The following is a 14229-nucleotide window of genomic DNA, read 5'->3' as shown; positions in this document are numbered from 1 at the left end:
AAAATGCTTGCTAGCTAAGATAACTTTATTTCATGGACAATGATGCACCAGGCCAGCTAGTTAACATGAGCCTATTACATCTAATTAGCTACACTGAGCTTCCATGCTCTCAGGCCAGGGGCACAATGTATACATTTATAGTTGGATCAGAATCACCGTTATAATCATTGACCAATATGGAGAATTAAGTAAAACCACAAGTCCAAATCTCTATCTCCATTCATGGCTAGCTAGCAACCGGAGGACAGCACAACGAGATGCAACAATTCAATTTTTTTTGCAAATTACATTTAGCTTTTGATGTGATATGTTTGGTGTGGAGCCAAATCTAAACTGGCTTCCCTTGACACTTCCTTTTGATGTGCCAGGACCAATCACAGTTTAGCTCACTCAGTTGAGCTCAACACTGATTGGCTATTATTTTTTGTTTTCTTTTTATTAAGGGAGGCCAAATGCTCTCTGGCTTTCCTTACATTCAATGCTATGGGCGGCAACAATGTCATACTCTATTTGACCAAACAGTATCAGATAGATTCTCCTGTTAGATACATCCAGCCTCTTGCAAATTGAAGGAAAGTTATGAAACACAGAAATGAAAGATACATTATTGGTCAATTTTTGGGTGAAGCCTGGCTTCCCTTGGTATCCATGAATAGACGAAATTAAGAGACACACTACACGACACACTAGCACGACTCTTGGTGGTAGTAACGCCTCGATCACACCAGTGTTACTGCGTTTTGGTACACCAGAAGTACATATATTTCCAATGGAACGCTGCGTTTGCCTTGCAGCATTGCGTTTCAGAGGCAGTTGCAGTGCGTTCTGTGTGGTGCGTACCTTGGATTTATCGAATGTATGCATCAAACTGTGTGTGTAGACGACTTGACAGAAATGGTAGCATCAGGTGAATGTTGAACTTTTGTTGCCCACATCCAGATGGTGCTGTGTGCCATTTTGCGCAAAGAAGCTATCAATGTGATCGAGGCATAAGAAAGCCAACGCCATCTGCACCCATCTGCCTAATGTACCTTTATATTACTTATAAAAATAACTTTTGGGGGTTCTCATATGCTTACAATGGTGTGTTGATTCTTGCTTGAACATTCGCTAAGATTAAATTTGGTTGTGATCTTTGCAACATAACTATTTTGGATGCAGCGGTTTTTAGCTAGAATGCTAACGCTCATTGATATAGGCTGTAGCAAAAGCTGGCCAAAGAGCCATTTTACTAGTTGAAGTGTTTTTAAGTATAATGCAGTTGATTTATATTGCCTGAAGAACAATACAATACAAACGAATAAGCACAATCTTTAATATCATTCAGGCCTAAAGCAAATGTGGCACAAATGTGGAATCACAATTACTATTTAATTTCACCATCGCCACAATTTATGAAGCACGAGACTGCAGATGGAGCGCGCAACGGCCCCACTGGAATGGATGGGCGGGCCTCGCAGCAGGGTTATTACGTCAAAATGTGTCACTCCGGAGCATGGGGTAGGGCAAGTCCTGTACCACTGCAGACTCCGTCGACTCAAGGAGGAACCGAGATGAGCATCACTAGGCTATCAAATAAACAGCACACTTACCGTTTCAATACAGGGATGGTTACCGTTACCCGTCTCATCAAGTAAGTATATTTAAATACGTATGTGTTTATCGCTGACATTTATTCGGCTATATATTGACAGCCCACAATAATCACGTTATAAAATCGATATTCTATGATGTCAAATAAAACATGTCTGTTTGCATGACGTGACCATCCCGGTGTGGCATATTTCTGAATAACGGAACTGCTCATTCAATAAGCACTACCAACAACGAGTTCCCTTTGAATGAGCTTCAGAATAGCAGATTTCATCATGACACAATATTTGTTATTGTCGGAGCATCAAAGGCAATAACACTCATTGAGACTGATGTAGGCCTAATGCAATAGAATACAAATAATAGTATGATTGATTCAGGTACTATATTTATCCAATGGTGTATGTAGCCTAATTTCTTTATGTCTGCATCCTACAGCTTATAGTATAGCCCAAGACAAACTGCGGGTGGTTTGTTGACGCCCGGATCAGTCTTACAAAGAACAGCATCACTTAGGCCTACAGCAAAGGCAGTGGTATTGCGTGTGTTTGTATTTAACTGTGGGCTAAGTGACTGCATGAACGAGATGTTCAAAAGCATTATGCTCTGGAGAGGATTAGCTTTGATCCGTTTAATCTTTTAGCAGTTTATTTATTATGACAAGACAGCTATGTGTGTGCATGTGTGTCATGAACGCAGACTGATTAAAACCATTGACCCTAAGCAGCGCAAGGCTATCTCTCTCGAGTCTTTAACATAGACCCTCAAGTGTCAGTAAAGCAGTCCACTAAGCAAGAATTTATAGCTTCAACATGATTAAAAGCACCCTGACCAGTAGTGTGTGTGTGTGTGTGTGTGTGTGTGTGTGTGTGTGTGTGTGTGTGTGTGTGTGTGTGTGTGTGTGTGTGTGTGTGTGTGTGTGTGTGTGTGTGTGTGTGCTCGAGAGAGAGTCAGACTCAGAATAGCATAATTATGAAGATCAAGGTCTTGCTTCTTCATCTTCCTCCTCCTCATTAATATTAATAAAGGTCACTTTATCATGCTGTCTGACAGTGTGGGAGGACAACATTGTTGTCCAGGTGTAACAAGAGCTTCTTTGTCCTGGGTTCCTTCCTCATTCTGTGTCAGGTTTACCTCTGAGACTGAGTCCTCTGAGTGTGCTCTGTCTCAAAACCGTCATAAGGGGTGTATCTCAATGGTCTCAAGTGACCTCCTCTCTTAATATCTCTGTCTTTATCAACACTGATCTAAGAACACCTTCACAGTGCAGATGAAGGAAAGGATAGGAGAGTTCTGTTTAGATTGGGATTTACACAAAGACTTATCTCCTCTATGGCTAAAGGATGTACTGGGTTGTTGGATATTAAACCTCAGCTTTTACCTGATCAATGTATGGGATTGATTGGTTAGGCCTGGGAGATCAGAGTCAGATCAGAGTTGACACCACCTACAGTACGTTCTCAACACATAGACAATATATCAGTTCTGTCAGGGTTCTGTATCTATGCTCCTACATGTGTGCCCGTTAGAGATTCCACATGTCAAATGATATATTTCCATTCTGTTCACTACAACCACATCGGTCAGTCACTTAGGGCCCTGGTAGTGTACTACTGAATAGGTAATAGTGTGTACTTTCAGACAGATCCAGAGTCTTAGAAATAAGAATGAATAGAAAGGGCATCTCCATTCAAGTCAGTGGTGGCATAAAGCCATTTTGAGTGTACCCATGCCAGGAAGTAAAATCAGGAAGTGTACCCTTCAATCTGTGTTATGATTTGTTGAACAAACTCAACTGACATTACAAAAAAATACATTCCATTCCATGAGCCACAGCAGTTAGCGTCATTTGAATGAACATTATGCATTACCATGGCAATCCATCATCAGTTGATAGAACATTCCAAAACACCATGGAAATGATTGCATCACAATACCAGGCAACCATTGCGAGTGTACCAATGAGTTAACCAGTCATTTGCCAGGGTTGAAGCTTCATTCTTATTTCTATGCTCCTAACAGTGCAGAGCGAGGTCAGCTCAGCCCATATTCTGATTCCATACAACATCAATAGATCTATTGGCAGGTAGCCTAGTGCGGCAGGTAGCCTAGTGGTTAGGGCGGCAGGTAGTCTAGTGGTTAGGGCGGCAGGTAGCCTAGTGCGGCAGGTAGCCTAGTGGTTAGGGCGGCAGGTAGTCTAGTGGTTAGGGCGGCAGGTAGCCTAGTGCGGCAGGTAGCCTAGTGGTTAGGGCGGCAGGTAGTCTAGTGGTTAGGGCGGCAGGTAGCCTAGTGCAGCAGGTAGCCTAGTGGTTAGGGCGGCAGGTAGCCTAGTGGTTAGGGCGGCAGGTAGCCTAGTGCAGCAGGTAGCCTAGTGGTTAGGGCGGCATGTAGCCTAGTGCGGCAGGTAGCCTAGTGGTTAGGGCGGCAGGTAGCCTAGTGGTTAGGGCGGCAGGTAGCCTAGTGGTTAGGGCAGCAGGTAGCCTAGTGGTTAGGGAGGAAGGTAGCCTAGTGGTTAGGGCGGCAGGTAGCCTAGTGGTTAGGGAGGCAGGTAGCCTAGTGGTTAGGGAGGCAGGTAGCCTAGTAGTTAGGGAGGCAGGTAGCCTAGTGGTTAGGGAGGCAGGTAGCCTAGTGGTTAGGGAGGCAGGTAGCCTAGTGGTTAGGGAGGCAGGTAGCCTAGTGGTTAGGGAGGCAGGTAGCCTAGTAGTTAGGGAGGCAGGTAGCCTAGTGGTTAGGGAGGCAGGTAGCCTAGTGGTTAGGGAGGCAGGTAGCCTAGTGGTTAGGGAGGCAGGTAGCCTAGTGGTTAGGGCGTAGGGCCAGTAACCGAAAAGTTTATGGATCGAATCTCCAAGCTGACAAGGTAAAAAATCTGTCACTCTGCCCCTGAACAAGGCAGTTAACCCACTGTTCACCGGTAGGCTGTCATTGTTATTAAGAATTTGTTCTTAACTGACTTGCCTAGTTAAATAAATGTTAAATAAATAAAACAAATCCTAAAATTAAAAGATGAATAGCACAGTGGTTGGCAGGGATACAGTAGGAAAGAGCAACAGAAGAGAGGTGAAAGGACTAGACAAGAGGATATGGAAATAGAGCAATAAAGAGGGGAGAGGGGATGAGATGAGAGAAAAATAGACTGGGGAGCAGAGAATAGAGTGAGACAGAGAGGGAGAAAACCACAGAAGAGATGGACAATGGTAGGCGGGGAGAGGAAAAGGGGAGGTGGCGAGGAAAGAAGGAAGAAAGAAGGGGAATAGATGAGGATGAGAGATGCTCCAGTACTGACAGTCTCTGCAGGATGTCTGGTGTACCACACAGCCAGAGCCAGGTTCTCCTAACTGGGTCACTGTCCTCACCTTCCGTGCATCCCTGGAGAGGGGTGTCTGAGCAGCTGACTTTGAGCTGGCCTCCTCTCAACCCTGACTCCTTCTTTCAGCCTCTCCATCACAGAATTTAAGTACCCCAAACCCCATAGGACCCGCTACTTTACCCCTCTCTCAACCCCCACCCCACTCACCCTCTGAAAGGCAAGACCAATTGCTCTTACCACTTTCTCTCCTCAAAAAGCAGGATACCTTTCCCCCCACCACCTTTCATTACAATGCAAAATCCCCTCTCTCATCCTCCCTGCCCAATAAGGAGGAGCCTCCCCTTCAAACTCCCAAAACCGCGCATCTACCAAATTCCCCCATCCTCAAGCCCATAAAGCTATCCCTTCTCTTGACAGGACCCTGCAGACTGGATGTCTGATCTGTGATGGATCTCTGAAATATCAAAATCAAATCAAAGTTAAAATCAAAGTTTATTGGTCACGTACACAGTTTAGCAGATTTATGTTACTAGCTCCTAACAATGCAGTAAAACAGTATGCAAAAATACAAAATAAAATGAATCAAGAAATGTCTAATACAATTAACAACCAAATAGCACTGTGACAGTAATTCAAATGCAATCTATATGTATAAACACCAGATTAATTTACACAAGATATACTAAGAATGATATGTACAACAGTCGATGTATTAGAGGGGGCTGTGTCAAAATTCCAGTATATAAATACGCAGTGCAAAATCGTATAGCAAAATGGATAGAATTGCAGGAAATTAGCATCCGGTCCAGAGTCTGGAATATAACTATATACAGTTGAAGTCAGAAGTTTACATACACCTTAGCCAAATACATTTAAACTCAGTTTCACAATTCCTGACATTTAATCCTGGTAAAAATTCTCTGTTTTAGGTCAGTTAGGATCACCACTTTATTTTAAGAATGTGAAATGTCAGAATAATAGTAGAGAGAATGATTTATTTCAGCTTTTATTTCTTTAATCACATTCCCAGTGGGTCAGACGTTTGCATACACTCAATTAGTATTTGATAGCATTGCCTTTAAATTGTTTAACTTGGGCCAAACATTGCAGGTAGCCTTCCACAAGCTTCCCACAATAAGTTGGGTGAATGTTGGCCCATTCCTCCTGGCAGAGCTGGTGTAACTGAGTCAGGTTTGTAGGCCTCCTTGCTCGCACACATTTTTTCAGTTCTGCCCACAAATTTTCTATAGGATTGAGGTCAGGGCTTTGTGATGGCCATTCCAATACCTTGACTTTGTTGTCCTTAAGCCATTTTGCCACAACTTTGGAAGTATGCTTGGGGTCATTGTCCATTTGGAAGACCCATTTGCGACCAAGCTTTAACTTCCAGACTGATGTCTTGAGATGTTGCTTTAATATATCCACATAATTTTCTCTCCTCATGATGCCATCTAGTTTGAGAAGTGCACCAGTCCCTCCTGCAGCAAAGCACCCCCACAACATGATGCTACCACCCCCATGCTTCACGGTTGGGAAGGTGTTCTTCGGCTTGCAAGCCTCTCCCTTTTTCCTCCAAACATATTGATGGTCATTATGGCCAAACAGTTCTATTTTTGTTTCATCAGACCAGAGGACATTTCTCCAAAAAGTGCGATCTTTGTCCCCACGTGCAGTTGCAAACCGTAGTCTGGCTTTTTTAATGGTGGTTTTGGAGCAGTGGCTTCTTCCTTGCTGAGTGGCCTTTCAGGTTATGTCGATATAGAACTCGTTTTACTGTGGATATAGATACTTTTGTACCTGTTTCCTCCAGCATCTTCACAAGGTCCTTTGCTGTTGCTCTGGGATTGATTAGCACTTTTCGCACCAAAGTACGTTATCTCTAGGAGACAGAACGCGTCTCCTTCCTGAGCGGTATGACAGCTGCATGGTCCCATGGTGTTTATACTTGCATACTATTGTTTGTACAGATGAACATGGTACCTTCAGGCGTTTGGAAATTGCTCCCAAGGATGACCCAGACTTGCAGAGGTCTACAATTTATTTTTCTGAGGTCTTGGCTGATTTCTTTTGATTTTCACATTATGAAAATCAAGCAAAGTGGCACTGAGTTTGAAGGTAGGCCTTGAAATACATCCACAGGTACACCTCCAATTGACTCAAATGATGTCAATTAGCCTATCAGAAGCTTCTAAAGCCATGACATCATTTTCTGGAATTTTCCAAGCTGTTTAAAGGCACAGTCAACTTAGTGTATGTAAACTTCTGACCCACTGGAATTGTGATACAGTGAATGATAAGTGAAATAATCTGTAAGTGAACAATTTTTGGAGAAATTACTTGTGTCATGCACAAAGTAGATGTCCTAACCGACTTGCCAAAAGTATAGTTTGTTAACAATACATTTGTGGAGTGGTTGAAAAACGAGTTTTAATGATTCCAACCTAAGTGTATGTAAACTTCCGACTTCAATTGTATGTATGTGAATGGTGTGTAAAGACAATATGGACAGTATGTGAATAGAAAAGGTGTGTACAACAGTAGTTATATAGGATGAGTCATGACTAGAATACAGTATATACTGTACATATAAAGTGGGTAAAATGTTATGTAAACATTATTAACCTTTTACTGCAAATCTACTTTGAAACAAAAGTATACACCTCACACGCATGGTTATGGGCTTTAAAAAAATAAGACACCTGTACCATGTCAGATAAAATTTACGTTGAAATGTATTACATTTTGAGTTTGCATCCCAATATTTACACTTTATATACGTCACAGAAGACTGAAATAGAACAAAATTGGTTTGACATAGAAACACCAGATTTTCTGCCAGTTTTTCAAATAATGTTTATTAATTAATTATGAAATGATGAAAAATATGAATAACATTCCACCCATTAGGCCACTAGGTCATATGACTACAGGAAAGGGGTCTACAGTAACTAATGTTCAATGACTCTATGTACATATGGCAGCAGGCTAGAGTACCGGCAGGCTAGAGTAGAGTACCGGCAGGCTAGAGTAGAGTACCGGCAGGCTAGAGTAGAGTACCGGCAGGCTAGAGTAGAGTACCGGCAGGCTAGAGTAGAGTACCGGCAGGCTAGAGTACCGGCAGGCTAGAGTACCGGCAGGCTAGAGTACCGGCAGGCTAGAGTACCGGCAGGCTAGAGTACCGGCAGGCTAGAGTACCGGCAGGCTAGAGTACCGGCAGGCTAGTGACAGTGTCTAAGGTTCAGGGCAGGGTACTGGGCGGAGGCTGGCTAGTAATGACTGTTTAACAGTCTGATTGCCTGGAGATAGAAGCTGTTTATCAGTCTCTCGGTTCCAGCTTTAAAGCACCTGTGATGTCTCCACCTTCTAGATGGTAGCGGGGTGAACAAGCCGTGCCTCGGGTGGCTGAGTTCCTTGATGATCTTCTTGCCGTTCCTGTGACACCGGGTGCTGTAGATGTCCTGGAAGAAAGGCAGTGTGCCCCCAGTGATGCGTTGGGTCAGATATCCATGGTTCTGATGTTTCAGTCTCCTGGAGCAGGGTGCTTGATGCCACACCAGTGTTGTGGGGTTTGATCCCTCCTGCTGGGCCACATCCACTGATAATGAACTACAAGTCATCATCATCATAATTTGTGATGGATGTCTGATGCCTGATTGGCTCCCCATGGCTGTGCCTCAGATCCAGAAAGACGGGGCATCACACAGTCCTTCTCCCACAGCCCCAAGGGCCCAGGCTATGAGGATTACAATGTGTTAAAGCCTGTTCCCACTGACAATGACTCATACAGCCTAATGATACCAGCGTCCATTACCAGACTTCTAGTGGTGCTAATTGCCCACTGTCTGGTTTCATACGGAGTTGCCAGATTACCATGGCAGTGATTGAATGGGTAAACGAGCAGCCTTTCTGGGAGGGTAGGAGTCTTTATGTCTGTATGATGGTGAATGTGCGCTTCTCTGTGACTGCTTATGTTTTCATGAGTAGGAATATGTGTGTGTGTGTGTGTGTGTGTGTGTGTGTGTGTGTGTGTGTGTGTGTGTATGCAAAATAGACTTGCATACACAGAAGCCCTCTGGATGGATGCACAGGCACACACGAGGGTCTCTATACAAGTATCATACACAGTCACAAACAAATAGCTGCATGTGCACACACACACACATACCCATCCACCTGCCCTTACACACAAAGGCTCAGCTTGAGTTCCTGTGCCCTTTTGTCCCAGTACTGATATATTATTTACCTGACAATAAACAGATCCGGAAGACAGATGGGAAGGAACGTGTGTGTATGTGTAGGTGTGTGTAGATGTGTGTATGTATAGATGTGTGTGTGTGTGTGCGCACGCGCATGCGCTCACCTGTGTGTGTGTTCGTGCAGGAGTTTCTGTAAGAGGAAATGTCAATGCCACAGGAAAGGAAAACGTTTGCTCTCAGGGCGAGCTCAAGATCCTTTCAGGTTAGATTAGTTATCTCAGAAGTACTTCTCACTACTTTCTCTTTTCTACTCTTTCCATTCTCTTTTTATCTTCTCTCTCGCATCTCATCTTTTTCATGTTCTCTTCTTTTATTATGTTACGTTATCTTTTCATTATCTGCTACCTCCATTCTAGAAAAAGAAAAGCTGTAAAGTTGGGGCGGCAGGTAGCCTAGTGGTTAGAGTGTTGGACTAGTAACCGAAAGGTTGCAAGATTGAATCCCTGAGCTGACAAGGTAAAAATCTGTTGTTCTGCCTCTGAATAAGGCAGTTAACCCACTGTTCCTAGGCTGTCATTGTAAATAAGAATTTGTTCTTAACCTTCTTGCCTAGTTAAGTAAAATAAAAATTAAGTTGTTGAACTGTGGATTTTGGAATTTACCCTCTATCTAAATGTATCACATCCTTGATGTGTTGTTGTGTCTCGGCATATCAGTAAGACGTGGACCAGGTCAGTCATGTCACTTTTGTCACCGTACTTTAAAACCTCATGGCTAAGCAAGACTAGCACCTCCGTGGCTGTGCTCTGGGATTCTGACTCAAAATGCCTTCCCCCTGTCTGTAAAAATCTTCTACTTGTCAGTTTATGGTTCATATTCCTCCACCACTCCGTTCTGCCTCTTCTGTCTTGCTGAAATCAGAAGTAGTGTGTGTTGTGTAACAGAACCGCATTGATCAGCTGGTAACAATACTGTAGAGAAGAGAAGGTGAGAGTGTGGGAGATCATTTTGCAAGAAAGGGATAGAGAGAGAGGAGAAAGAAGGAAACAGAGTTGTTTTTAAACTGATGTGATTGTACAGGGTTATGCAATGAGCAAATCAAATGAAGGGCATGTGAGGGCTCTTCTGCCCTGAAAACAACTCAGGTCAAAAGGAGAGAGAGAGAGAGAGCGAGAGAGCGAAGGAAAGAGAATGTCACAGTTCCCCCCCCGGTCTGTGACCAGGAGGACATGGTTGTACGTTTGTGTTTGACAGTTGGGCAAGGCGACAGAGTGAGTTTCCTGTTTCCTGTTTTCATTCAGTTGTCTAGATGTAGATGCTGCAGCAGTAAGCACCTCTGTGACAAAATTCATATTGGATGCAAATGTGCACACTTGATTAGAGGTGAGCGAACGGTCATTAATACACATATTTATACATAGAAACAGAGCTCCTTATATATACACCATGTTAGTGTAGAATAAGGAACTGGCAAGCTCAACTCAGTATTTCTGGTAGCTAGATCTGTGATCTTTGATTAACGAAAGCAACCCTTGTTGCAAATACTGCAGTACATAGATACATAATTAATGGGATTTCATTCTTCCAATACTTAAAAAAGACACCTTCCTTCCTTGAAGTACTCACTGATCTGATGGTAAACAAGAAGTGAAAGCAGTGTCCACTTTCTTTCATCTATCCAGTCAGATGATCTGTTATTACTTCCAGGAACCATCCTATCTTTTGAAACAGGGTTAATGCCGAGAGGGAGGAAGGAGCAATGAAGCATAGGATTCTGGGAGTTGGCCTGCTTTTCATGCTGTGTGTAGCAGGTGTTCTCCCTGGCTAGGACCATGGAAACTGGGATGTGTGTGTGTGTGTGTGTGTTATTTTCATTTCATCATGGGAGCCCATTGAGACCAGGGTCTCATTTTCAATGGTGCCCTGAAGACAACCAATTCAACACGAACACCCCCCCCCATCACAATACATTTGTACAGTTAATCAAAACAGATCAAATTCTCATTTAACAGACTCCTAAACTGCCCAGCGGCACAATGGAATCAAGACGCAGGGAGTTCTTTACGTTATTCAAAAACTGAAGGCAGATTTACCTTATTCGGTGGAGATCCCACAAAAAAATACTAACATATGCGGTGGGGAGAGGCTGATTTAGGGGAAAAGTGTGTGTGTGTGTGTGAGTGTTCGTGCATGCATGCATTTGTGCGTTGTGGGTACTGTCTTTGTCTGTAAACTGTTGCTGGGCAAAATAATGAGAATTAGACAAACAACATTAGTTTTTTGACACGAAAGATGAAGTGTTGATTTGCTTTCCCCTAACTCAGCCTCTGCCCACTGCATATGTTAGCACTTTTTGCAGACAGTCGCACACTGTGTCTGTACATAGTCAATGGTAGGCTTCGAGGGGACTACTACGGTAGGTACCTACAGCTCATCCCTCGGTAGTACTGTAGATTACTTTATCACTGACCTCAACCCAGAGTCTCTCAGAGCATTCTCAGTCAGCACACTGACACCCCTATCAGATCCCAGCAAAATCCCAGTCTACTGAACAGTGCAGTACTGAATCATGCGAAATCAAAGCCAAAATAACTGCCTACTATTAAAAAATGCTATAGATGGAAGGAGTGTGGTGTAGAAACCTACCAAAAAACAATTGGCAACAACAAATTAAATCCATTTTAGACAACTTGGTTTGATGAAGAATGCAAAAACCTAAGAAAGAGAATTGAGAAACCCATCCAACCAAGAAAACCTGAGCCTTCACTATAGTGAAACACTAAAACAGTACAGAAATACTCAAAGGAAAAAGAAGGAACAGCACTTCAGAAAACAGCCCAATGTAATGGAAGAATCCATAAAATCTAAACACTTTTGGGAAAATTGGAACATACTTTAGAGCTACAGTATCTATCCAAAATGGAGATGTATGGATAAACCATTTCAACATTGTTTTTGGCCCTATAACAAAGAACAAACAGCAAAAACATATACACGATCAATTACAAATCTTAGAATCAGCTATTAAAGACTGCCAGAACCCACTGGATTCTCCAATTACACTGAATGAACTACAGGACACAATACAAACCTTCCAACCCAAAAAAGGCCTGTGGCGTTGATGGTATCCTAAATGAAATGATAAAATATACAGAACACAAATTTCAATATTGCGAAACGTAAACTCTTTAACATAATCCACAGCTCGGCATCTTCCCCAATATTTGGAACCAAGGAATAATCACAATCCACAAAAGCAGAGACAAATTCGACCCCAATAGCTACTGTGGGGTAGGTAGTGGTTAGTGGTTAGAGCATTGGACTAATAACCAAAAGGTTGCAAGATCAAATCCCTGAGCTGACAAGGTAAAAATCTGTTGTTCTGCCCCTGAACAAGGCAGTTAACCCACTGTTCCTAGGCTGTCATTGAAAATAAGATGTTTTTCTTAACTGACTTGCCTGGTTAAATAAAGGTAAAAAAAATATGCATCAACAGCAACCTTGGGAAAATCTTCTGCATAATCATTAACAGCAGACTCCTCAGTGAAAAAAAAATTCCTGAACGAATGTCAAATTTGCAAATTACTGTACGACAGACCACGTATTCACCCTGCACACCCTAATTGATAAACAAACAAATAAAAACAATGCTTTGTTGATTTCAAAAAAGCCTTTGACTCAATTTGGCAGGAGGGTCTGCTATAGAATTTGATGGAAAGTGGTATTGGTGAAAAAACATACAACATTATAACATCCATGTACACAAACAACAAGTTTGCGGTTTAAATTGGCAAAAAAAAAAAGATTTCTTTCCTCAGGGCTGTGGGGTGAGACAGGGATGCAGCTTGAGCTCCACCCTCTTCAACATATAAATCATCGAATTGGCGAGGGCACTAGAACCATCTGCAACACCCTGCCTCACCCTACTAAAATCTGAAGTCAAATGTCTACTGTTTGCTGATGATCTGGTGCTTCTGTCCCCAACCAAGGAGGTTCTACAGCAGTACCTAGATCTTCTGCACAGATTCTGTCAGACCTGGGCCCTGTTTCAAAAAAGGCCCAGTTGCCAGGACCACAATACAAATTCCATCTTGACACCGTTGTCCTAGAGCACACAAAAACTATACCTAACTCGGCCTAAACATCAGCACTACAGGTAACTTCTATAAAGCTGTGAACAATTTGAGAGACATGGCATGAAGGGCCTTTTCCACCATCAAACGGAACATAAAATTTGACTTCCCAATTAGGTTCTGGCTAAAAATACTTGAATCATTTATAGAACCTATTGCCTTCTACGGTTGTGAGGTCTGGGGTCTGATCACCAACCAAGAATTCACTAAATGGGACAAACACCAAATTGAGACTGCATGCAGAATTCTGCAAAAACACGTAAAACACCAAATAATGCATGCAGAGCAGAAATAGGACGATAATTATCAAAATCCAGAAAAGAGCTGTTAAATTCTACAAACACTTAAAAGGAAGCGACTCCCGAACCTTCCATAACAAAGCCATCACCTACAGAGAGGTGAACCTAGAGAATAATTGACTCAGAAAGCTGGTCCTGGGTCTCTGTTCACAAACACAGACAGACCCTACAGAGCCCCAGGACAGCAACGCAATTAGACCCAACCAAATTATGAGAAAATAAAAAGATCATTACTTGACACATTGGAAAGAACTAACCCAAAAACAAAGCAAACTGGAATGCGACTTGGCCCTAAACAGAGAGTACACAGTGGCAGAATACCTGACCACTGTGACTGACCCAAACTTAAGGAAAGCTTTGACTATGTACAGACCTGGCTCTAGAGAGAAGACAGGCTATGTGCCCACTGCCCACAAAATGAGGTGGAAACTGAGCTACACTTCCTAACCTCCTTCAAAAATGTATGACCATAGAGACACATATTTCCCTCAGATTACATACACCCACAAATAATTCAAAAATAAATCAAATTTTGATAAACTCCAGTATCTATTAGGTGAAATACCAATGTGTGCCATCAAATTAGGAATATTTTTGACCTGTTGCTACAAGAAATGGGCAACCAGTGAAGAACAAACACCATTGTGAATACAAACTATATTTATCTGTCTATTTATTTTCCCTTTTGTACTACAACAATT

General features: G+C 42.6%; 1 protein-coding gene across 3 annotated transcripts in view; it reads left to right on the top strand.

Moving 5' to 3' along the window:
* The first annotated feature begins 1488 nt into the window (after positions 1-1488).
* The window catches only part of LOC115155874 (type I inositol 3,4-bisphosphate 4-phosphatase), a 47315-nt gene continuing 34574 nt past the window's right edge, over positions 1489-14229 (top strand). For 2 of the 3 annotated variants that reach the window (XM_029702876.1, XM_029702875.1), the window contains exon 1: positions 1489-1633. The gene's annotated coding sequence lies outside the window, so the exon portion shown is untranslated. The remainder of the gene's footprint in view (positions 1634-14229) is intronic. The other variant, XM_029702877.1, reaches the window with a different exon arrangement.

The sequence above is a fragment of the Salmo trutta genome, chromosome 20 (assembly GCF_901001165.1).
Source record: "Salmo trutta chromosome 20, fSalTru1.1, whole genome shotgun sequence".
In the NCBI taxonomy this organism is placed as follows: domain Eukaryota; kingdom Metazoa; phylum Chordata; class Actinopteri; order Salmoniformes; family Salmonidae; genus Salmo; species Salmo trutta.
This window is presented reverse-complemented; position numbering and strand designations above follow the sequence as displayed.